This window comes from Ovis aries, chromosome 14 (genome assembly GCF_016772045.2).
Source record: "Ovis aries strain OAR_USU_Benz2616 breed Rambouillet chromosome 14, ARS-UI_Ramb_v3.0, whole genome shotgun sequence".
NCBI lineage: Eukaryota > Metazoa > Chordata > Mammalia > Artiodactyla > Bovidae > Ovis > Ovis aries.
Genome location: NC_056067.1, coordinates 41,456,537 through 41,483,067, shown reverse-complemented (window position 1 = coordinate 41,483,067; position 26,531 = coordinate 41,456,537). Strand labels below are relative to the sequence as shown.

At 46.6% G+C, this 26,531-nt stretch overlaps 1 long non-coding RNA gene across 1 annotated transcript in view; it reads right to left on the bottom strand.

Moving 5' to 3' along the window:
• Positions 1-26,531, bottom strand: part of LOC132657683 (uncharacterized) — a 77,970-nt gene that overhangs the window by 4,739 nt on the left and 46,700 nt on the right. The window lies entirely within an intron of this gene.

Genomic DNA, 26,531 nt, shown 5'->3' with positions numbered 1-26,531 from the left:
TATTGCATCGCGCCGGCATCTATCTGTCAACCTTGCTAACTGTTTCACTGCCTGTTGGAGGCAGGGTTACTGACTTGGAATATTCGCAGCAACTTGGCCATTCAAAAACAAAGACATTCAGAGAGTATTAATATTAACAGAGGTATGCTTTGCTTCATAAATTTTATTGTCAGCTGGCGATACAACTTCCTTACTACAAAGTTCTCAAAGTCTCCCATGGAAATATTTAGGGGACACTGTGGGAAAAAGGAGGAGGTGAAAAATTAAAACATGCGACTGCAGAATAAGAAAGATAAAATCCAGATAGGAAAGGACACCTCTCTCCATCTCACTGGTCAGGACGTGCCCAGGTCTACGGCCACTGCCTAGCCTTATCTGGTCCAGCTTCCGATTATGGACACTGCCCTCACTGAAACTTCAAAGCAATATTTTTTTTCTCTTTCACTGACTCAAATCAAAGACCCTCTAGTCCCTTCGGAAGCTCACCTGTGCTTGTGGAAAGAACAGCTTCTTGGACCTGAAAGGCCCACTCCAGAGAGCCAGGGCTTGCTTCGGGGAGTCCCCGAGGGACATTTCCAAGTGAAAACAGCATTGGCAAGGTGACTAGTTCAGAGGGCCTTCTAACTTGAAACAGAAATTTGGTTCCTGCTGGAGCTAAAATGAATTCTGTGAATTAGCTCATAGGCTGCCCTTGGAAAATACTCATTGTGCATTACTTTTCTTAGAGATAAGACATTTCCTCATCCCCCAAGGTGGCAGGATCTCTAAGTTGACATAATTCTGCACAAATCACTCTGGTGGTGTAACTTAGAGTGTCCCAATCCCCTTTGGACCCTGGCCTTTGTAACTGGGCCATCACTCACTTAGTTTCACCTTATCTTAAATAAATGTAACCAGAAGGGACTTGTTCGGCTCGCCACCTCTTGAGTGATGTGAATTATTTATACGATCTTCATACGCATTCGTTAAACTGCACACAGCCAAGTGGAGAGAAGCTGTTTGTCTCTTGTTCAGCCAGAAGGGTAAGACCACAAGGTCGGGGTGTGTAGCAAGAGCATCCAGGAGGCTCTCCCTGGCTGGGTCTTGTAGAGGAAGGATCAGTTCTTGTCTTTGTCAGGCTCCTGGTCGGCTGAGCTTCCAAGGGAGTTACTGAAGCTGCCAGCACGGGGAGGAGGAGATGGAGACGTGGGTCCAGCCCACATCTTGCCTGGCCTGTAGCAATAAGCCCTGCAAAGCAGGCTCCAAAATACAGCCTCCCGGCCAGCAGAAAAGCATATAACTAAGAAAAGGCTTCCTGGGTGGCTCAGACTGTAAAGAATTCACCTACAATGCCAGAGACCTGGGTTTGATCCCTGGATTGGGAAGATCCCCTGGAAGAGGGCATGGCAACCCACGCCAGTAGTCTCAGCTGGAGAATCCCCATGGGTAGAGGAGTCTGGTGGGCCACAGTCCATGGGACTGCAAAGAGTCGGACATGACTGAGCGAAAAGGAGATGCTAAAGAAGACTGACGCTCCAGGGGAGTTTCCTAGAGATAAAATCAGTCTGGGGTGATCACCAAGACAAAAGCATGTTTCTGGTGAATTGGACATTCTGGTTAATGAAGCTTTAGCATGTGGCATTGAGAAAAGAATGAGATTAGGAGTTGACAGTGCTAGGTGAGAGCTGTTCAGCCTCTCTGGACTTCATCCACCCACGTTCCTCATTGCCCAACTCCCACAATTGCCATGAACAAGAAATAAATGCAAAAATGTGTTCTAAGTTCTGAGATCCTCCGTAATCATCAGCTAGACATTGGTGCAAATTTCAAACAACAAAACAGAAAACCTTTGCATAAAGATGTTCCTTTCTCATTAGAATCCGGAGGTATTTCCCCAAGCTGCCAGCCTTCACTCTGAGCAGTAGTTCAGTTCAGTTCAGTCTCTTAGTCGTGTCTGACTTTTTGTGACCCCGTGAATCGCAGCACACCAGGCCTCCCTGTCCATCACCAACTCCTGGAGTTCACTCAAACTCACGTCCATTGAGTTGGTGATGCCATCAACCATCTCATCCTCTGTCGTCCCCTTCTTCTTCTGCCCCCAATCTCTCCCAGCATCAGAGTGTTTTCCAATGAGTCAACTCTTTGCATGAGGTGGCCAAAGGATTGGAGTTTCAGCTTTAGCATCACTCCTTCCAAAGAACACCCAGGACTGATCTCCTCTAGAATGGACTGGCTGGATCTCCTTGCAGTCCAAGGGACTCTCAAGAGTCTTCCCCAACATCACAGTTCAAAAACATCAATTCTTTGGCTCTCAGCTTTCTTCACAGTCCGACTCTCACATCCATACATGACCACTGGAAAAACCATAGCCTTGACTAGATGGACCTTTGCTGGCAAAGTAATGTCTCTGCTTTTGAATATGCAGTCTAGTTTGGTCATAACTTTCCTTCCAAGGACTAAGCATCTTTTAATCTTATGGCAGCAATCACCATCTGCAGTGATTTTGGAGCCCCCCAAAATAAAGTCTGACACTGTTTCCACTGTTTCCCCATCTATTTGCCATGAAGTGATGGGATCTCAGTAATCAATGCAAAGAAATAGAGGAAAACAATAGAATGGGAAAGACTAGAGATCTCTTCAAGAAAATTAAAGATACCAAGGGAACATTTCATGCAAAGATGGGCTCGATAAAGGACAGAAATGGTATGGACCTAACAGAAGCAGAAGATATTAAGAAGAGGTGGCAAGAATACACAGAAGAACTGTACAAAAAAGATCTTCACAACCAAGATAATCACAATGGTGTGATCACTCACCTAGAGCCAGACATCCTGGTATGTGAAGTCAAGTGGGCCTTAGAAAGCATCACTATGAACAAAGCTAGTGGAGGTGATGGAATTCCAGTTGAGCAGTAGTTAGGGCCATGTAAATTTCCTGGGTGTTTGAGATTTATTTGGAATTTGAGTTTAACAGGAACTTGTTCTGTTTTGCATGGGGCAATGAATATTCAACCTGGAAAGGAAACTAAGGCCAAGAGACAAAGAACTTACAAATGGATTAAGTATGTTGGGATCCTGCTGGAATTTACCACGGGGCAACACTCTCTGTACCAGACATCCTAAACTCTGCTGTCTGCAGGAGCCTGGCGAGTGACCTTAGAAGCAAGATGAACCTGGCAGGAACAGGTCAAGTAAGTAAATGTCCCATAAAAGAGGCTTCTGCCATCCACCTCACTGGGGTTACAGCTCTCTGAGATCCGATCTAGTCTTTATGAGAAGCGTGAGATCCTACTTCTCATAAGAAATCTCCTGTATTTCAACCATATTCAACTTTGAAAACATTAGTAACACTATGCAGATCAAATGCAGCTCACCAGAAGTTTGCATCCCACCCTCCAACCATGAATTTGCTACTTATTTTTGTTCCTAGAGTTTTGAGTACTAACACTCTTATAGTCATTCTTGATTCAGTGTCACTTCCAGATAAAGAAATCAGCCTGTCCCAGTTTGCCCAGAACTTTCTCAATTTTAGCACTGGAAATCCCAGGTCCTTGGAACCCTTCAGTCCCCACCCAACTGGGAGCAGCTGGTCACCCTGCTGCCTAAGACAGGTCAGTATGTTCAGCTGATTGTTTCTGGAAAATGTTGACTCACCTGTTCTGGCATGAACGTTATCTGTGGCATCAGACTGAAGTTGGATTAAATCCCCTTTCTATCACTTACCACCTGGATGAGACTTTGGACACGTGCCTCAACTTTTCAGAGGCTACGATCCTTGTATATAAAAGCCGATAGTAACAGCATCTGTCTCCCGGGCTGTTGAAATTATATGGGATGCTGACCATGCAATGGCAAGCCAAATACAGATAGTCATTAACACCAGTGAATGTTGGTGGTATGAGCATGTTGTTCCTGACCGCTGATCAGAAACTCTGGACCTTCTGGGTTGTCCTCTGAAAGCTGCCTGCCCATCTCATCTTTGGTTCTTTGGCCATGTCCTCTGAGGTTCAGCATCTAGTGTGTCTGTGATACTGGATTAGGAAAGTAGGCTTTACCTGCCCATGGCCTCCTGTGAAGGGCTTTGCTCAGTAGAAAAGACCTTGGTCTCCCATACGTGCTTTGCTATTTGAGGGAGCTATTCCTGCTATTCCTGCAGGAGCTGGACCAAGTCAGGGTGCTGACCCCAAAGTGAAAGTTCTGCCTATACCCTCTTCTTGCTCCCTGGAAACTTTGAGGAGAGACGGCTGGTCAACAGGCCTGCTGACAACTTGTACTCTCTCTCCCCTGTTGAGGTAAATTGAAGTTACAGGAAATTTCTCCCACGGCTTCCAATAGGTTTACCATAAGTACTCTGCCTTAGAATATTATGTTACAGACTCTGGGCAAGGAGAAGAGAGAGTAATATTTTTGTGTGTGTTTGTTTCCTGACAAACATCAGGTCTGTCATATCAAGGCTTCCCATTGACCGAAGGTTGTTCTTAACAGCTTTCTATGATGTAACTCTTAGCCCCCCAGATCTACCAGTTAAAAAAGGGGAAATGTCATGGAGATTCACTCCATTTCTAAGGAGTGATTTGGGGCTGTTGGATCTGTATTATAGGGCTTTCAAACTCAGTATTGAATAAATTTCAAAGACCCCAGGAGACAGAAATGGCTCCAAAAAGATTTTCCCCAGGGTCCCAAGATCTGTAAATCGAGATAATTCTACACATTGCTGCCCGAGTATGGAAATTACCAACAAAAGAAATTAAGAGCAGGAACCCCGTGATTAGACTAATGCATTGATCAAGGCGTTCTTCTCTGTTTCACTGCCGGCACGGCACATAAATAACATGTGGGCAATTACCGTGAGTAAATTATATGTGTTTTATAACCTTCCATGAACATTTTTCCTTAAAAAACAAAACAAAACAAAAATATTCCTCAGGAGAATTGAGTATCAGAGAAAAGAGTGAAATAATTTTTCAAATTTGTTATGGGTGTGAGAATGGAGCGGGGCCAGGTGGGCGCTGCTCTGTCACTGGGGTTGCGCTGGAGTTTGGCTTCCTAGGTGGGTATTCAGTGAACCTGGAGCTCTCTCCTTCCACACGCTCTTTTCCCCAAGCTTCACAATGCACCCTCTTTTGTACTATCTGTTTCTTCCTTTCCTTTTCCTCTCTGTGTCTCTGTCTCCCTTGACCTCGAGACCAAGATCTCTCCTTTTCACTTGAGAGTAAGACTTTTCCAATCCCAGCACATGGCACTGGCATCCTAGTCGATGGTCAGTGGATCACAGGGGTGGGGAGCAAGGCCACTGCTTATATCTTTCAGCCGCTGTTTGGGCGTTTGATGCTGCTGTTGCATTTGAATGAATGCCACTTGCAGAAAGGAACTTCTAATGGGCTGCTTAAACAGCCCAGAGCCAGGACTCTCTCACTGAGCAGTGTTGCCCTGCAATGGACCAGCACAGCCCACCATTCCATCCACCAATCCAGAGAAGGGTCCCAAGGAGGCCACTGTGCCAGCAATTCACTCTGCTTTGGAGCATGTGGGGATCAGCATTTCAGAGGATGCCCATCTCTTTTTGAACCACTGGTCCAATCTGTATCCTGTTTTTGCTCCCTCCATGACAGCCTCAAGAATGCATCCACTTCATCTCTCCAAAACTTTTCTGCCATGACCACGGCACTAGACTTAGTCCTGGCTCTCATACAGCTTGCTGCTTAGTGGGGGAGACAGAAGTACCAACACACACTGTCATACATCATCAAGTGTTGGGTGGGCCCTGTGCCCTTGCAGAGCCTCTAACTATGCCTCCTGGCATCTGGGGAGGTTTTTTGCAGGTGGTCACATCTGAGTTGAGATTTACAAGTTGAGTTAGGATATTCCTATTCCTCATCCAAACAAAGAAACAAATGAAAAATAGAGGAAAGTCCACTGTGACTCTTCCAGCCCATGGCTTCCTCCTCCATGCTATGCTTCTGCTCTGACCAAGTGCCAGCAGCCTTGCTTTCTACCCTCCTTGCTGGCTGGGGACCTTGCACTTCCGGGCAATGCTCTTGGGTCACTGACACCAGAGATCCCAAGAATGGGGAGGATCAAAGCTTCCCCTACAAGCCAAGGCAGGCTTAGTGCCAAAATGAACTGAGGTCTTTCTGTAAATGAAAGCTTTCACACCACTTGTCTCATCATTTTAAAATATTTGACCAATTTGGGCACAATGTAACCACTAAACATTCAGAGGCCACCCCATCGGTTGGATCTACGGCTGTCATTGACACCAGAAGTCTTCCCTGAGCCCTGGCAACTCTCCTGAAGGTATGGACTTCAGAACTAGGTGGATCTGGGTTCCAATTCCAGTATTACTTTTCCCTATATATATAATTGTGACACCTTTCCAAGCTTCTGGTCCCCCTTCCATGAAAAGGTGTGAGCAAATGTATAGCTCAATGTGATATCAAGTTCAGTCATATCAATAAAGCTCCTAGTCTGGCTTCTGGAACATAGTGGATGACCAGTACATGGATGCAAATTCCCTTCATCCTTCTTTACTGTGCATGCAAATTGCCCTCTCTCTCTCTTTGGGATGAGACTAGACTCGTGAAGAAAACCAGCAGGCAGTGGCTGGGGATCTGCCAGAACTTCATGAAGACATCCCTGGGTACCACCACCTCCCAGCCCTGTGGGTGCCGGCTTTCCATTTCACCTCTAGAGATGAAGGACGCCACCTGGGATGGACAGAGCACCCATTTTTTGGTCATCTTTCCTATTGCAGCATCTTTTGAGGTCCTTAGTGTGAGAAGAAGTTATTTGCTCTCACGACTTAGAATCTACACTTGCCTCAGCTACAGAGGGCAGGATGCTCTTACGTTCTCAGCCTCTCGGCATCTCCCCAGGCATCTGCCTCCCTTCCTCAGAAGGACCTTTGCTGCCTTTCTGAGGTAGAGTCCAGAGCTCAGCCTTCTCACTTCTCTCTGTGCATTCTGGCTGACTGCACCAAAATATAAAAATCTTGATTTAAGTATTTTTGTATTCAAGGATCATACGCAAGTATTCATTTGAAGGTTCAGTGGCATTTTGAAATGAGAACATCATATATAAAGATGTCAGCGATGGAGCCTCCCACCGTGAGGTTGAAAGAGAGAGAGGAACAAAATGAATAGAGGAGTTCCTGGGATCCAAGAAATTTTAACATCTCATTATTTAGATTACCCTACATATAATTTTCCAATATTTGGTATTATAGACTTTTGAAGGTATTGGTTAAAATTACTTCATGCCTGACATCAATTTAGTCTTATTCATTATCTAGCTAAAATAAAACCTTAAAAATAGCTGATTAGAGTAAGTAAGCAATTTTCTGATAAATGCAAATTTCCCACTATTTCTAAAGGAGCGCTCACAGCAGACAGAAATAGAAGGGCCAGGGGGGAATGGTCCTCCAGTGTTTCAGCATCCTGTCTTGGAGCAATGTGGATTCGGAGATGCTCCTGGTGCTTGCAGGATTCAATTGCGTTTAGAATGCACTCAGCTTTCCTCATCACCTCCTGCCTTCGTGATGGACTGAACACTGCAGTGTTCGTGGAGTGGTCTTCTCGTGTACTCATGGCCTCAACTGCTGCTTCCAGTTTGTGAGCCCATGAACCGTAGGATGGATATGTCCCAGTGGTTGAGTGTAAACAGATGGATCTCCACGTCTGATCTGGTCAGTTACTTGGGGGGCTCCTTCCCCAGCCACACAAGGTACCCAATCTTACCTTCTCGAAACTCACGACTCCTCAGCCTGGTTGGACCCCAAACTCAACACCACTGGCCTGCTCCTCCAACTCACAAATCTGCACCTGGCACCTGCCTGCCTAGCACCTATAGAAGTCATCTACAGGAGATGCTCACTCTGGGATGATGTGGTCTAAAAGCAGGAGAAACCATTGCCCCAGACAGACTCAGTGACTGAAGTCAGCCTTGATCTGCTTGTGGGCCCTCATGGACATGAGCAGCTGAGCCCACACATGTAGTCATCACCTGGAGAATCTGGGGAGGCTTGCGCTACACACAAGCAATTTCAGCTCAGGGTCTCCAAAGGTCTCTGGATTTCCCTACAGAGATGTACTCTTTAGAGTGGCATTTTCTGCAACGCCCCTAATGCCGCGTCTAGGTGTTCCCCCAGCCGTCTTTCCTGGCCCTGCCCTGTGAGTCTGGGCTGCTTTCCGGATCTGACACTGTTGCTCCACCGTCTCATCTGCTTTCCTATGATAAATGAGAGTGTGCTGCAGCCCAGTTCTGACCAGGGGTGCGGTGCTCAGGGGTCCACCCAAGGACAAAAAGGCAACAAGACAGCCACGTGTGTGGTTAAAATATGGAAATAGAGCTAGTTTCCTGATTGGCAAAGAGGCCCCAGGGGTCCCCCACCACCCTGGTCACCCTAGCCACCGTCCAGACCCCTGAATCACAATCAAGAAACCCAACAGACCGTGACTAGCAGGTTCCAATGGCCTGCATCCATTTTGTCTGTAAAATAGAAGCTGCTAAACATTTTGGAAAACAGCCCTCCCCGCTCCAGGCTTCCCAGGTGGCTCAGTAGTGAAGAATCTGCCTGCCAATGCAGGAGACACCAGAGGTGTGAGTTCAATCCCTGGGTCCAGAATATTCCCTGGAAGAGGAAACGGCAACCCACTCTAGTATTCTTGCCTAGAGAATCCCATGGACAGAGGAGCCTGGCAGGCCACAGTCCATGGGGTTGCATAGGGTCAGACACAACTGAGGACAGAGCAGCATCAGCCTTCTCTTTCCACAGAAAGGAAAAAGGTCTTCCTTTGTACTTCACCCCTCCCCCCAGGAATCCACGACCCAACATCCCACCTCCCAGGGAGTGAAGTTTAGGACGGGTCTGTGTTGAGAAGCGGACAATTGTCCACTTTGATAGTCATGAAAGCGAAAGTGATCGTTGCTCAGTCGTGTCCAACTCTTTGCCACCCAGGGACTGTAGCCTGCTAGGCTCCTCTGTCCATGGGATTTTTTTCAGCAAGAATACTGGAGTAGGTAACCCTTCACTTCTCCAGGGGATCTTCCCTGACCCAGGAATCAAACCCAGGTCTCCTGCATTGCAGGCAGATTTTTTACTGTCTGAGCCACCAGGGAAGCCCATTGTCCACATTAGATGAGTCTAACCTTGTACCTCACCTTGGGCAAAAGATAAGTCTCATCTGCAGAATGACCAGCAGATGTCAAGCTGACCACTGTACTCACCAGCCTTCACCAGAGGGGCTAAGGGTGGCCATGACTCCATACATGGCCAGTCATGCTGGGGACCAGCGCAGCGGATGACCTCGTTACTCCCCTCCCCCATCACTGTCTCCCTGCAGGCACTACAGACTTAACTTGTACTTTCCTCACCCTTTCCTTAGGTCCTTGCTGGTTGTAGAATAACCTCACCATTTTTGCCTCCAAAGTGTCAGCCTATGAAAAACGTTATATGCTTGAAATCTCTAGAACTGTTTCTTTCAAACAATTGGCTCTGCTATTTGGAAGCTCCTTAGCTTAGAATCTATCCCCTACTTCTTTCTCTGAATATCTCTGCTATGGCAGCTCCTTCATCAGATTAGCAAGGATGAGAGGCTCCAGTTTTCAGAGCTGAGGATCAAGGCCAAGGTGGAGGGAAGGGCGTGTGTGACCTTGTGAAGAGGTGTTGGCCAAGATACACAGGTTCCTCTTTCTCCCCTGGCATCTTATTCTTTTCCTTCTTTGGGGAATTGGCCATTCTCCCTTCCCCATGTCTTGAAGGTTGAGAGGGAACCAAAGACATTCTCTTCAGCACAAATCTTGCATTACCTTGAGCAACTTCATCTTCCAATGTCTTCCCACCAAAAGCAAATCCCCAGCCAACCACTGGTCCTAGCTTTCCAGCACCGCTTTTCAGAAGAATTTAACATGCCCACAGCCCGTGCCATCACCTTGACCACCATGATCCTGCCCACTGCTTCTTCTGGCTTTTGCTCAGTGTACCCAGCGCTTGCATTCTTGGCCTGGTCAGTCCTACCAACCACTCTGCCCTCTGCTTCTTCCTAGTATCCTCCCCCGCTTCCCTTCTTCCCAATTCAAGGCCCATCCCTTCACTCCACCTGCCCACCAATCCTTGATCTAGCTCATTTCAAATTTCCCTACTCTCCTCAAACTCCTGACCATGCCATCTATGTATTTGCTCTCACAAAGTGATGCTGCAAAATATCTTATAGAAAACAGAAGTCATCAAAAGGGAACCCCTTCAGTTTTCTGTCATCTTAGTCTCAAGAGTTAACTCTTATCTTTTTATTCCCCTTCTCTTCCATTGTGATGGAAGAAGTGCCCCTCTACCTGCCTAGAGTGAACACCTCCACCTGTACCTATGATTCCATTCCCTCCCTCCTCATCAGGCTTTCTCTCCATGCCTCATTCCTCTACCCGCTATTTCATCCCTGCCTTCAATGACTCCTTTCTGGGAGCCTTGGAGCAAGTTCAAATCCTATCTTTCCCACATAAAGTAAATACTGTCCCCAAATCTCTACCCCCTCCAGCTCCTCCCCACTGTTATTCTTTACCCCTCCCCATTCCCATTTCCATTCTGTGCTTTCCTCCAAGGGTGATTGGGTGTTACTTGAGCAAGTGCATCTTAATTTGTGCAAATGGTATCTCATTAATTATCTTTTTCTGCTTTTGACTGTTATTGCTGAGCCCTGTGCTTTTACACCTGTGCCTGTTGTCCCATGATCGCATAGTCTGCGACTTCTACTGCTGCGTGGTACCCCAAGGTGGACATCCACCAGGTGGCACACCTTTTGCCCCCCAGAGATGGATGTCCAAGTTACTTCCAGTTCCCCATGCTCTAAGCAAGCCTGCAGTGGACACCTTTGCTGAGGGCGTACTGTTGGACCTCTGTGAGAATTTCTTAGAGACGTGTACTGAAGAGCAGAATTGCTGGGTCAGAGATGATGCAGATTGTCATTTTGACTCACTTCCACCAGAGTGTTTTCCAAAGCACTTGCTCTGGTCCACATCCCCACTCACTCACCATCAGAGTTCCTGTAACCACACATCCTGCCGGTGGTTAGCATCACCCAGCTGCCTAACTTACACCGATCCAATAGATGCAAAGAGGCATCTCCTTATTGTTTTAATCGGCATTTTTCTGACTGCTCACAAGTATGATCATCTCTTTAAACTTTTTTTAGTGCTTTGGATTTCTCCTTTTGTAAATTGCCTGTTTCACACTCCTTGTCTCTTTTGGGGGGCGTTTCTTCTTTACTTGCGGGCATTTTACCTATATCCCCTTGTTGATCAAAGAAACTGCAAATATCTTTTCCTGATCTGTCATTTGTCTCCCTACTTTGTTCACAGTTTTTTAAATTGATGATAAATCGATCTATAGTCACTGTCACGTCACCTCTCTGGTTGACCCTGGAACACACCTTTGCTTACTTGTTTGTACAAAGGACACCTCCTTCACAGTCAGTTTTGAGGATTCAAGGAGATGGTGCATGTATTAATAAGTCAGATGGCAAAGTTCAAGAAAAACAGTGGGTGTAGTGGTCATAATGTTAGTACTATTGGCTTTTCATGGGGGTTTATGGGCTTTTCAATGGCATAAGTGAGATAGTAGCTAATCAGATGCTACATCAACCTGTTACATGCTCTTTCTCTAACCAGAACCATCCTCAGTGCTGGGTAACTCAGCAGCCCCAGGTGGCGGTGACTTCACCTGAGCCACGCAATGCACACAACCAATATATTTTCCAAATGTCTATCACAAAAGGACATCTCCCCCAAGGACCGTTCATACTTACTATGAGCTGCTGAGACTAGAACGTGTGATCCTGCTGAGAGTTTTGGAAAGTTCCAAACCCATCCCGAAAGCCTTTGGTGTGTGGGTGCCTCCTCATCTGTCTCTGCAGATCAGATGAGCAGTGACACTCCTTCTTTAGGAGAAATGACTTCAAAAGGCATCTGGATGGGACCTCCCTGAGCTGCATTAAAGTGAGTCAGAATCACACACATTTCATGTCTCCCCCGAACACAGACTTGGAAATTAAAGGCAGAAATCTTTGTCAAAATGCATCGTGGCTGAGATAAGAGACAAGAGGCTACTATAAGACAGTTGAGCTGTTTTAACAGAGCTAATTTCATCAGAGAGAGCAGAGGTCTTCACGTAGAAGAGGAGGCCCTGAACACCAGGCAGGTCCCCTAGAGTTGTCTCCCACTGCCAGAGGAAAGAGCCCTCCATCAGGCCCTGACCAGGGTCTGCTCTAGGTGAAACCAACCAGCATTTTTCTGCTCTTCCAGACCGTGGAAATCTTTACTCTCCAAGGCCCCTCTATTGCTTCTCAGGGAGCAGAGCTGGCTCCATTTCATTTAGCCCCTCAGGTGGAAAGTGGTCACCCTATCCATCTACTTCAGTCAGCAGATGGAGAAACTGAAGCCATGAACGGAAGTGAGTGCCTTCAATGGAGCACAGCTGGTCAGTAGGAAATTCAGCTAGAGAACCCAGGTTTTTTTGTTTTTTTGTTTTTTTTTTTTTTTTCCCCTTATGAAGAGAACTCCCAAGAGGAGACTTCAGGGACAAAGTCTTAACCTTGTCAGCTGTTTATGTTCTGAAGAAGCTCCTGAGGACTCAGCTACAGCAAAGGATGAGCCAGGAACAGGACCATCTCCAGACACGGTGGAGAACACGGTCTCCGGTGGCCCCTGGCTGAGGTGGCACAGCAGGAAAGAAACGTGTCTGCTGCCACCTCTCTCCCCGTGCTTTCTGGGAGGGAGGCACGGCCCCAAGCCATCTTTCATACCCTACCTCATCTTGTGAGATGGAGTGCAAGTGGCAGGGCTGAAATTCGAAACAATTCTGCTGAAAAATAAAGCTGGACCTCTTCCTAACATCACAAATCAGGGTAAGATGGAAGTGGATTAAAGACTTAACTATCAGAATTACATCCATAGAACTGGTGTGAGTTATCTGCTGCTGAGTAACAAGTTACTCCCATACGGAATGGCTTAAAACACATGCATTTTCCTCCCTGTGGGAAACTTCAGTGGACTTTAGCTGGGTCTTCTACTTCAGGGTCTTTCCTGACTGAATTTGAGATGTCACCAGAGCTGCAAACATCAAGTCTAGACTGAAGAAGAATCTACTTCTAAGCTCATATGAGTATTGGCAAAATTCATTTCTTCACTGATAGCTAGCCCGCAGTCCCCAGTTCCTTGCTGGCGATTGGCTAGGACTTTTGGTTTCTTGTAACAGAGGGCCCTCCAAAATGCTGCTTCCTTCATCAGCAGAGTCTCCCAGTAGATTGTCATGATCTTTCACAATATAATCAAGGACTGACATCTCATCAATTTTGCTTAGAAGTGAGACACTAAGTTCAGCCCAACCTCCAGGGAGGGAGATTTCACAACCCTGTGAATACCAGGAGACTGGGACCATTGAGGGGGGGGGGCTGTTAATAGCCTTCCTATCACAGAATCAAAGAAAAAGAAATAAACACTGTTAAACTGAAGATACTATGAACAGTTAATAGACACTGATGGAATGAGAGGAGATTATGGTTCCAAAACCGACAAGGAATTCCTATAAATTAACAAGAAGAGGATAGCAGCCCCAGAAGGAAAGAAAAAAAAGTACAAAGGCTATAAATAGTCAACTTGCAGAGAGATTAAAAAGGCTAATTAATAAGCACATAAAGAGATGCTCACATTTATTAGTAATTAGAAAAATGCCATTAAAGCAAGATAGCACCTCACACCTTTTTGACTGGCAAATAGACGGCTGGATAATGCCGTGTGTTGGCAAGCACATGGGACTCTTGGCGCTGCTGGTGGCAGTGAAGAGGTGCAACTGGTCCCACCTACTTGATCTGAATATGTGTAATACATGTGCACACCCTGACCCAGCGACTCTGCTGCTGGACATATATCCCAAAGAAACCCTTGCCTACACTCCAAAGGACGCTCCTTACAACAGTGCAGCCTGACTGCAACCTGGGTACCCTCTCCATGGATGAGCATTGTTATCCAGAGGACAACAGGACCAGAAGCATCAGACTGTGTGTTTACAGGGCAGCACGGGTCAGACTCGCGCTGCTTCGGGAAGCAGAATGAAATGAATAACGGGATCTTTTACGTAACTTAAAATACATGCAAACCAAATGCAAATGCACGCGCAACAGTTTCGTACAGAAGAAGGAGTAATGTAAGGGCTGAAGGGGAATAAATACACAGCAAGAAAGGGGTCATGTACAAGCCTGTGATAATAAAGCTCTAAAGGGCAGGAAAGTGAGGACTTCCCCCTCTGTCTCTGAGGAGGGGAAAACGCAAACAAAATAGAACAAAAATTCTGCACAGCTGCCGAGTCCATTCTGTAGAGTGCTGTACTCCGCTGTAGGCAAGCACCCGATTTAGTTTGGTTGATCTGGGTGCTGCGCCAGCTCTTTTGATCCCAGTACTCTTTTTTGACAGGAGACCTACTAATAACTGTTAGAATTTGTGCTTCTTGGCATTGCTCTGGAAAAAATAGTTTATGATAAATCAACCCACTGACATTGCCTTCTTTTTACTGCTCCAGGAGATCTGTGTGTGTTTACTCTTGTGTGAGTGTGTGTGTGTGTGTGTGTGTGTGTGTGTGTGTGTGGAGCCAAATGGTGATGATCGCTCCTGGGAAGTAATGACTCTCTAGATTGATGCATTTTTTTTTTTTAAGAATTGCTCAAAGGGTTAATTTGGCCAGCATGAACTTTTCCATGGTTTGTAACTGTCTCCTATGACACTAAATTATTTCTCTATTTTTATCTTTCCCTATTTTTTCAAATAGCATCTCCAAATAGCAAATAGTGATCAAGACTGGACACTAAATAATTAAACTTTTGGTTAAACACAAAAATAGAAGGTGTGAGGTCTGATGTATGGGACACACACACACACACACACACACACACACACACACACACACACGCCATTCAGCTTCCCAATGAGGTTCTAACTTCCAATATTATCAGCACCTGGCAGGATGAGACTATTTTATGTAAATGGATTCATTATTATTAATTTCTGCTGGTGCTGAACGATTTATGAACTGTTTTTCGAATGTAGAAAAGTGGTTCATGAATCAGAAGGAAAAATGTTCCCCAAAACTGGCATCGATAAATAACGACTTTTATTCATGGATCCCGCCCATGGTGTCTTTTATCTTCAGCCAGGATGGAATGGAAATTACCAAATCACTGCAGGGCTGGGGGTCGGGGACAAACAAGAAAGCGAGAGTCAAAAAATCGGAGAGGTGGTTCCTGAGACAGCACCAGCGGGTGGTGGGTGGGAACGGCTGCCTTTACCCTCCTGGGGCTTCTCCTCCCTGGGGCTTCTCCTCCCTGGGGCCAGCTCCTCCTTTATCTTCTCCCTCTCATTCCCCTGGAATTATGCTCTGGATTAAATCCACTGCCCACTTGTCCAACTGTACCCGGGAGCCAGTATCAAGTCTTTTAAAAACAATCTTCACTGGATTCGTTGTCTCAAGACAGAGCACTGCAGAGACTCATACAAAGCTGAGTGACAGCTAAAGGTGCCAAGTCCAGGCCTTTTGTCTGGAGAGACTGCTTTGGACCTAGCAGGTAAGGACAAGAACTAGAGACTGTTTACTACGTACTACTTGATTTCATAGGACCCAAAGTAAGCAGCCACCGGAGTTCTTTGGCACCTGCTCTACAGTATTATTTCCAGGTTCTGCCAGTTAGAAAGGACTTTAGATCCTGCTGACTGCACCTTAGGTATTTCAGGTCTGATAACCTGCAAGGCAGGTGGGCAAGGCTTTCCCAGCATGGGGAGAGAGGGGATCTGAGGATGTTCCTGGAGCACTGAGATCTCTCTCATCTGGAAAGAGATGCCCGAGTGACTGGACATCTTCTATTGCCTTTACTCGAGATGTTGTTGCTCTGGTTATTGAGTCTCTTGAGTCATGTCTGACTCTTTGCAACCCCATGGACTGCAGCGCATGAGGCTTCCCTGCCCCTCACCATCTCCCAGAATTTGCTCAAACTCATGTGCACTGAGTCAATGATACCATCCAACCATCTCATCCTCTGCCACTCCCTTCTCCTCCTGCCCTCAATCTTTCCCAGCTTTGGGATCTCTTCCAGTGAGTCAGCTCTTTGTATCAGGTGGCCAAGTATCGGAGTTTCAGCTCCAACTCCAAGTATTGGAGTTTCAGCTCCAACCTCAGTCCTTCCAATGAGTATTCAGAGTTGATTTCCTTTAGGATTGACTGGCTTAATCTCCTCGCTGTCCAAGGGACTCGTAAGAGCCTTCTCCAGCACCACATTTCAAAAGCACCAATTCTTCAGTCCTCAGCTTTCTCACATCCGTACATGACTACTGGAAAAACCACAGCTTTGACTAGATGGACCTTTGTCGGCAAAGTGATGTCTTTGCTTTTTAATAAGCTATCTAATTTTGTCATAGCATTTCTTCCAAGGAGCAAGAGTCGTTTAATTTCATGGCTGCAGTCACCATCCACAGTGATTTTGGAGCCCAAGAAAATAAAGTCTGTCACTGTTTTCATTTTTCCCCATCTATTTGCCATGAAGTGATAAGACCAGATGCCATGATCTTAGCTTTTTGAATGTTAAGTTTTAAGCCAGCTTTTTCACTCTCACCTTCATTAAGAGGTTCTTTAGTTTCTCTTCGCTTTTGGCCATTCGAGTGGTGATATCTGCATATCTGAGGTTATCAATATTCCTCCCAGCAATCTTGATTTCAGTTTGATGAAGCTCAGTTGGGATGGGTTTCTCTGGAGGCTCAGAGGGTAAAGCAGCTGCCTGCAATGCAGGAGACCTAGGTTAGACCCCCAGGTCAGGAGGATCCCCTGGAGAAGGAAATGACAAGCCACTCCAGTACTCCTGCCTGGAAAATTCCATGGATGGAGAAGCCTGGTAGGCTAGAGTCCATGGAATCTCAGAGTCGCACACGACTGAGCAACTTCACGTCTCAGTTGGGATGGCACTTCACAAGTCCTCCCAGGATGTGTGAGTCCACTGGCTGTCTGAACCACGCTCCAGAGGAGAGAAATCAAGGTCTCAGTCACTGAAAGAAGCCTGAAGTTACAGGGGAGTTAGCACTTTTGAGACTGATGCCAACACACATCCACTTGGGCAGTATGGGGATCAGAGAGAGAAAAGCCACCGGTGAAGCAGCAGCCCATCTACCTGCAGCTCCTTCAATCAGCTCTGCCCAGAAATGAGCATGAAATGGGACCCTGAATGTGCAGTCCTTTCTGGCTGTTCTTCACACATGTCTCTCCTTGGGTGGCCATCTCATGGCGTGTGTTTCTCATGCTTTAAAACACGCATTTTTAATATAACACCACTTAATCTAGTATTTAGAGGCAGAGATCTGCTTCAGGGCCTGAAAATAAATAAACTGGAAAAACGGGTTGTTGAAGTTGTGGAAGCTCCCACAGCCATCTCTAAAAGGATGCCTCACCAGCCAGACAGACTTCCATCCCCAGGCAGCACATGGCATTGCAGCCAAGGTCAGTTGGTTTTCTAGATTAACAAACTCCTGCCTTCTGATCCTGCTGTGAATGAATAGTCCAGGAAAGTGCCTTAAAGTAAATAAATAAATAATTTTACTGTTTTGTTTTATAATCATTCATCAGTGCACCATTTCTGGGCAGCACATAAATATCACTCTCCTTATTCAAAGGAAAAGAAACTGAAGTTTAAAGACAACAATATGTTATCCTATCCAACAATAAATTATCCTACAATAATGTGAGAAGAATTTGAAACCGAGTCAAGATGAAAACTTTCCATTTCTGCATCTTTCTTCCAGAAATGTAGCCAGTCAGTCATTGAACACCTTCTGTGTCCCAGGGCCACAGAAACAGCCATGTGCAAGACCAAAAAAAGCCCCATTTGTCCCCAAGAAGTTTGGATTCTAAGGGGAGGAGATAACTATAATAAAATGCCATAATGAAATGATACTGGATGATGGAGAGGCAAATATTTTTCTAGAAAATGGCAAGGTCGGAGAAGTCATCTCTGAGAAACAGATTCAGTGGGGGGAAAAATGGATGTGGCAAGGGGAAGAGCTGGGAAAGAATTCAGATAGAAGGACCAGAGTGGATATGAGCATGACACATTCGAGAGACAAGCAGTCCGAACCTGCACGTGGCAGAGAGAAGGGCAGAGAGAGGGGCGTCTAGAAAAGCAAATTGAGCCAAGTCCTGTAGCACCTATGGAGAGGTATTGGAATTTCATTCCAAATGCCATGGGATACTTTGTTAAATGAGTGACTAGGAAGACTCATTTCAATTACTTCATTACCACAAAACTCCACTGAAGAAAGCACACTTTAAAAAATGCAAAGAAACATATTTTCTCCACCTATTGGCAAACCCAGTCCTCAAGGAGGCAAGAGTGGATTGGCTGTCACTGGGAGCTGAGTAAATCACCTGCGGCCTGCAAGCCTCTCCTCTGGCCTGTTTGCTCCAACATAAGCCGGACCTCTTTGCTACTCAGGACACCGACGGTTGTCCAACTCCAAAGAAGCAGAGGTTGAAAGAAAAGGCATTTGGGAATTAAATATATGCTTCAATCAGTTGAACTTTTATACAGATTGACTGCAGTGAAAAATGAGAGCTTTGTGTAATCCAATAGAGTAAAATCAAATGCCCCAAATAAATAAATAGTTGCCTTTTTTTATTAGCTTTCCATCACCCCTGGATGCATTTGTGAGTTGCATTGTGTCACTCTCTCTTCATTGGCAACGTTGCCTCTGAAAGCTGTACTGTTGATTTGAGCTCAGCAATCAGGCTTAAATGTACCAATATATATTGTTCTAAAGTGTATATTTTTTCTGTCTCCAAAAGACATAGTGACTACTCCTTTTATGGGAAACCAGTTATTAATCCAGTAAGTCTGCATGAATCAATATCTTTGTGAAATGACACCATGTTCAAGTTATTTTATGTTATGTTGATGGTTAGCTAATTTTGGAATGGAGACATTTCTTCGAGAAATAGACATAGCATAATTTAGTGGTAAAAACGTCAATCACTATAGGTTGTATGTCTTTGTCCAGGCAGAAGTGGGCAGATTTATGGAAGGAAATGCAGCTATATATTCCTTGCGGCACTCTGACCTAAAACATCCATTTTGCTTATAATTTTGTTTGGCAAAATGACATCAACGGCAATCACTAACAGAGAGACAATGCCAAAAGCCATTGTTTCTGGACTCTGATTCAATAGCCTGACTGCAGAACAATATGGCAACAACTTCAACAAGACACTGACATGATGATGCTTTCTCTGCTGACTAATTTACAGAGGAAAATCTGCATGGGACTAAGCAATCTGCAAGATTTAGTCTGGGAAGCACACTGCAGAATAACAGCTTTTTCCTAGTATCTAACATCCCACAGAGAAGGGTGTGGTCCTTGGATTCTCTGAGGTTCTGCCTGAGAGATCTTCCTCAAGGCAGTTCTCTTTCCCCTGTTTTTCCCATGCCACTGGTGCTTAAGGCCAAAGCAACAGGTTTGGGAAGGAGAAAAGGGGGGATCCAATGAACAAAGGAGGGGAGGGACAAGGAAACAAGAATGTAGGGAGACGCAGACTTTGTAATAACTGCTGACAGGTTGGACAAAGAAAATTCATAAGCACATCTGGGTTAAACGTCATTTAGATACTAAAGTGGGACAAAATATTTGACTGAATTATGGGCAAAATGGTAACCCGGGAACATATTTCCATTCTAAGTGAAACAAGAGCATGCTCATTTAACCATGATAAGGAATTTCTCCGCTAAGCCAATAATCACCATCAAAATTAAGACTAGAATAATAAAGACATTTGTGGTAAACGATTCGATCAGTGGCCCCGATGAGTCAGACCTCCCAGTTCCAGGCCCTCCCACATTGACTCTGGGCTTGGCCACGTCACTTGCTTTGGCTATCGGCTCGTCAGCAACCATGAATCAAACGCGAGACTGCACGTTGGGGCTGCCCTGTTGGACCACGGCTGCTTATGAAATAATAATAATGGATAATATCTAAGTACAACTGTATTTGAAAGGTTAAAACATTTGACACATGTAATTTATCCTCATGTAGCCCTCTGAATTATTAATGTTACAATGCCCATTTTGTAGGTGAGAAAACTGAGGTACAAAGGTACAAAGAAGCAAGTGACTTGCTCAGCATCATATAATGGATGAGTGCTGAGCCAGATGCAAGCAAGGCTGGATGGGGTCTGAGTCCGGGGAACTGCCTGATTCAGAGCAAGGAGCGAACTGTGAATCACCATCCTTACTGCGCTTTCCCTGGCAACTCTCCTGCCCACGCCACCCAAACAAGTGTGAAAACTTAATTGCTCTTAAGCCAGGAAACCTGGGAGTGTTTCACTATTTCTGGACTCTGGTCCTTTCCTCAACGCTCTCTGTTTCCATGGGGCCTTATTCATAGTGCTCCAAAAGACCACATCAGAACATTGGCCACAAAAAGAAACTTTAAGGATGAGTAGACATACATGGCTGCTAAAGATGAAGAGATGAAGATCTGAGAGCTCTGGCCTGAGAGTTCTGAGATGTCTTGGGACACCCAAGATTTTGCAGTTAGGGGTAAAACAGATTTTCACTTCTGCCTAATAGAACATACTGAAGTGAGATCTGGGCCCCTCTTGGCCTTCCTTTCCCCAGAGCAGGTAGCTGCTCCTGGACTGTGGTCCCACAGGGACGCTGAGGATTCAGACGCATCATCACATCCTAGACAGGAGTGTTCTCTCTGGCTCATTCTGGTTCAAAGCTCCGCTTCACCTCCCTCCCACTTTGTAAAGCTGCTCATGCACTTTAGGCACTCCAGAAATCAGAAAGACGATACGGGATGGGGAGACACCAAGAAAGAGGACCATCCCGAAGACCTCGAGAACACAGGGTGGCCAAGTCAAGGGCAAGTGCTGGTTTTCATCTGCTACTGTCTCCAGCAGTCCTGGAGAAAGATCTCCTGGCACAGGATCTCCAACAGGGCACACGGCACCTCCTGCTGTCTGGAGGAGAAAATGAGGGGCAGGGCTGCAATGAGACTTGCTTCACCTTGTATCCAGGTGGAGCTAAGAGCAGCTGGGGTCGGGGGTGGGGGTGGCAGTCATGGACACGTGGCAGAGGGGCTGGCTGGAGGCTGGAGTGGAAGGCAGAGCAGCTGGTGACCCGCCTTCCTACCCTCCAACACGATCTTAACTCCCTTACCACTTTCCTGCCAACAAAGTTCTACCAGTACTCTACAGACTGACAGCATCCATCCCCATAGAGATACTGAATCAAATGTCACCTACTGGAGGCAAAGCCGCTGTTGCTGACATTTAGTGATCACAGCGCAGGGAGTTGCAGGAGGAGGAACGGGCTGAGGGAGAGAGCGGGGTGGGGAGGGGGTGCCTCCTCTCTCCGGTCTGATGTCTCCACCTGCGGGGCAGGAAACCTTCATCTCAACTTGTCCAGGATTCACAGTTCAAACACTGGAGCCAGAGCAAAGTCAGAAATACAATTCAGCGGCAGGGCCCCACTGTCCCAAGAGCTTTCTCCCAAGCCTGAGCATCTATGGGACTCATGACTCCGTTCATGGATGACAGTCATTTCCTGGAGAAAGTGGGGAGTGGAAGGACTGCTCCCAACCAGCTCACACAGAAGCTGTCTTCCTTTGCCCCACATGAAGGCATTTAAAGACACCCATCAGTCCAAGGCACCCCTGACCTTCACCACTCGACTCCTTGGCTCCAGCAGGTGGGAGGTTTCAATTCCAGCAAAAAAGTATCTCCCTAGTTTCTCAAAGACACTCAGAAAGCCCTGAGGGTAGGGTGACCTGGTATTTCTCAGGATGCCTGTCCAGCCTCCTTTGCCCCACGAATGTCCATCTGAAGGGAGAATAGACGAAGTCTTGCAGGCATCTGATCTCAATGCCGCTCAGATGCACTGCCCTCCTTTCCTCTCTTTGGGTTTCTTGCATGAAATGTTCTCCATCCCAGGTAGGAAAACCATTTCCCTGCAAAATGTAAAATCTATTGCTGAGCACTGCAACGAGAATTAACCTTGATTACCGCAGTAATTTCCTAATCAAAACTGGAGACCTGCTAATCAAGCTGGAATTGCCAGCTGCTTGATTTTTATAGTAACATAACCAAAATTGAGCATTTGGTAAACAAGGGGTGTGGCTGCGGTGGGGAGACTGCAAGAAAGCGAGGCAGGGCCAGGGTCTGCCGGGCTGTACAGAGGTCGACCTTCATCCATTGACCTGTTGGGAGGTGTGGCAGGAACAGACGGGAGAAAATGCCAAAACCATTCCTGAATGGGACAGGACAGCCCATGGAGACACGCACGAGGGGTGAAGTGGGGGCAAAACCAGATTCTTCACATACGTCTTGTCTCGGGTTGTGTGGTGAGTTCCAGAATCCAGGCCTTAGATGAGGACTCTAGTGTGGATACTGATGTAGGAGGTCATCCCAGAAAGCACGAGCGGGGAAGCAGGGAAGGGAGGCAGGTCATGCAGAAGGATCTGAGGGCAGGTTGCTGCCGTGGGCAATGGGCAGGCCAGATGAGATGGACAGGGACCCTGTGTAGATGAGACACAAGTTGGTCCTGCCCAAGAGGTAAGGGCTGTTCCTGGGAGTGTAGGCTCCCTGGCATTCCAGGATGTCTCACCTGCAGATACAGGTAGGGTCCTATAGCAGGCACGGCTTGCTTTAAGAACACTGCCTGAGAGCTTCCTTGAGGATGCAAAATTGACGCGGATGGAGGTCCTGCCAATGTTTACTGCACCATGTCGCTCTTTCCCAACTTTCACCTCTGTAAGAGACCTTAGCCTCTCTGAGAAGCACCTTTTGGGAAGAAAGCACCAAGCTCCCTCACATGTCTCTGCTCATGTAGCACGCTCACTCTGCTGGGGATGTGGGGACAGGGTCAGCTAAGGAGCCTCCCCCGAACCGAGGGATGTGTGTGTGCCCAGAACATATTTCCTTTCTGCCCCAGCACCACCTGCTCTGCTCTGCTCTTCAGTTTCTACTTCTATCTTTTCCTGCTAAATGGAAGGCTGGATTGCATCCTTCTCTGCATTCTGCAAGTCTAGAAGAACCCCTGGGACACAGTGCATTCTGAATAAATTCTTGCTGGTCAGAGTTGAGAAATGAGCCTGGCTAAGAAACTGTAAGGGCAGCCTCGTTGGTTGTAGAAGCCCTTTCCCTTGAGTGATCTACTCCACCCTCAGACAGCCCACCAGACAGGAAAGACAGGCAGGATTATAACGCACATCACACACAGGAGAAAATAGAAAACCTGAACTCAGGCTAGGCACAGCTACTTGGGACGTCCACTCAATGGCCTTGAAATCCTAGGAAGCTGAGCTGAGAACTGGAGGGAGACATTCTGACTTGGAGCTACAGACGCTGCCTGAAGCCACAGACTATGTGACTGTGACTCCAGCCTGGGATTTCTGGCTCTGAGGACCATATCCATCTCTCTTCCCGATGTCAGCTTGGTGAACAGCGTGGCAGGTAAGGGTCTGCACCCCAGAATTCATCGTGCCCTGCTCTGTATCCTAGGTTCTCAGTAAGTATTTAATAGTTAACAGTGGCAATCGAGGACGCTTGTATTTAGCACCTCTCCCTGAAGGCAGCTTTCTGGGTTGCTATGCAGGAAGCAGGCAACACGGGGGAAACACGGGGGGCAAGAAAGTCTATCCAGGGGCCCGGGAGAGACGATGACAGGGTGAATGAAGGGAAGAGGCGGTGAGCACAAGCAAGGGCATGGAAGGACAGCGAGGATAGGGAACACCATCGCCACACATCCCCACCCCCAGCCTGTACTCGCCCAGGCCTGCCTCAAGGGGGCTCAGGCTGTCCCAAGTCCCCACCAGGGATCCTAAAAGAAAGCATGCATGAGAGTCATAAATTGGAGCCTCCCCGAGGAGCTGGCCCTGGAGGAGAGAGCGAAGGGAGAACCAACCATTAGAGGAGAGGCTTGGCCTGAGGAGTGAGCCTGTGACAGTCAGAGGCGATGGGCTGCTGTCTTGAATGTAGCAAAGGTGGCTGAGGAAGACTAGAAAAGTCTGACGGAGCCCTTAAAACAGAAGTTGCATTTGAGGGATTTGGGGGTGTCCTCTCTGCCTAGAGTATCTCTGCCTAGAGTATCTTCTTCCCAGAAGTCAGGGAAGAAACTCCTCTGAGCCCTAACCCACTCTTGATGCCATGGAGCTGTGGATAAGGAGAGACTCACCATCCAGTGGAGGGCAGAGGGGTCCAGAAAAAAATTCCGTCTGCTGCTCACAGTCTGCTCCAAGTGCCAGAGATGGCAGGAGCCTTCCCAGGAGCCTCCCAAAGCCTAGGTGATGTGCGTTCTATACAGGTAATCTATTCCATAAACATGACTTCAACAGTATCCACTAGGGAAGCTGCAGACTGTCCTCTGAGTCATCAGATTCCGATGGAGCTCATAACAATGCAGATAGTGGACCCAAAGCTTTTACTATGCCTAAGCCTTTGACTGTGTGGATCACAATAAACTGTGGAAAATTCTGAAAGAGATGGGAATACCAGACCACTTGACCTGCCTCTTGAGAAATCTGTATGCAGGTCAGGAAGCAACAGTTAGAACTGGACATGGAACAACAGACTGGTTCCAAATAGGAAGAGTATGTCAAGGCTGTATATTGTCACCCTGCTTATTTAACTTCTATGCAGAGTACATCATGAGAAATGCTGGGTTGGAAGAAGCACAAGCTGGAATCAAGATTGCTGGGAGAAATATCAATAACCTCAGATATGCAGATGATACCACCCTTATGGCAGAAAGTGAAGAGGAACTAAAAGCCTCTTGATGAAAGTGAAAGAGGAGAGTGAAAAAGTTGGCTTAAAGCTCAACATTCAGAAAACGAAGATCATGGCATCTGGTCCCATCACTTCATGGGAAATAGATGGGGAAACAGTGAAACAGTGTCAGACTTTATTTTGGGGGGCTCCAAAATCACTGCAGATGTTGATTGCAGCCATGAAATTAAAAGACGCTTACTCCTTGGAAGAAAAGTTATGACCAACCTAGATAGCATATTCAAAAGCAGAGACATTACTTTGCCAACAAAGGTCCATCTAGTCAAGGCTATGGTTTTTCCAGTGGTCATGTATGGATGTGAGAGTTGGATTGCGAAGAAGGCTGAGCACTAAAGAATTGATGCTTTTGAACTGTGATGTTGGAGAAGACTCTTTAGAGTCCCCTGGACTGCAAGGAGATCCAACCAGTCCATCCTAAAGGAGATCAGCCCTGGGTGTTCTTTGGAAGGAATGATGCTAAAGCTGAAACTCCAGTACTTTGGCCACCTCATGCGAAGAGTTGACTCATTGGAAAAGACTGTGATGCTGGGAGGGATTGGGGGCAGGAGAAGGGGACGACAGAGGATGAGATGGCTGGATGGCATCACCGACGCGATGGACGCAATGGATCCAGGAGTTGTGATGGACAGGGAGGCCCGGCGTGCTGCAATTTATGGGGTCGCAAAGAGTCGGACATGACTGAGTGACTGAACTGAACTGAGTGGACCCAAGAGCTTCCCTGGTGACTCAGTGATAAAGAATCTGGCTACAATGCAGGAGGTGCAGGTTTGATCCCTGGGTTGGGAAGATCCCCTGAAGCAGGATATGGCAACCCACTCCAGTATTCTTGCCTGGAGAATCCCATAGGACAGAGGAGACTGGTGAGCTATAGCCCATAGGATTGCAAAGAGTCAGACATGACATGACTGAAGCGACTTCACACACACATACATGTAGCTTCCAGACACTTCCCTTGCATTCAGGGGACATGTATGGTGCTTGTGTCTGGGAGGTTGTTGTTTTTACTGTCCTCATTCTCTCCATAAATATGATTGGATGCTTCCCTGTTACTTAGAGGTGAATGATACATCTTACGTCTGCTTACTCCATACTTACCCATTTCCCTGGTGATGGTCAATCTGATTAATCTCAGCCTTTGTTATTGCTGTACCAAGCTACCGTAAGCGTCCTTCCACGTGACTCTTTGGGCAAAGATTCAGTCAAGTGTACACCCAGAGGTAGAGAGGCTGGAAGGGCAGAGGGTCTGCATATCTTATTAGTCATCCTAGAGGTGGCCAGTTTGCTCTAAGAGTTCGTACAATGAGTATTCCTGCTCAGTTCCCACATCCTCCTAGCCTTTCATGTTGTCAGATTGAAAAGTTTGGCCAATTTAGACCAGAGAATGCTGTTTAATTTTGTGTGTCCTGGACAACTGGTGAAACTGAGCAGCTCTTGGTTTTGAGAAGAGTCGACTCCAATGAGTCAACTCTTCTTTGATGAATCGACCAGATTTCATCTAAGAAGTCTTAGCTTTGACCCATTGAGATGTTTGTGTCTTTGCTATCTATCTGTAGTTATTTATGTGGTTGGATGCACACCTACTCTGGATTTGAATGCTTCTAGTTATGTTAGATGCTACAAGTAATGGAGATCTTCCCTCCACACACACCCCAACTTCTCTTTCTTTCTCCTCCTTATTTTGGGAAAATCCAGGTACT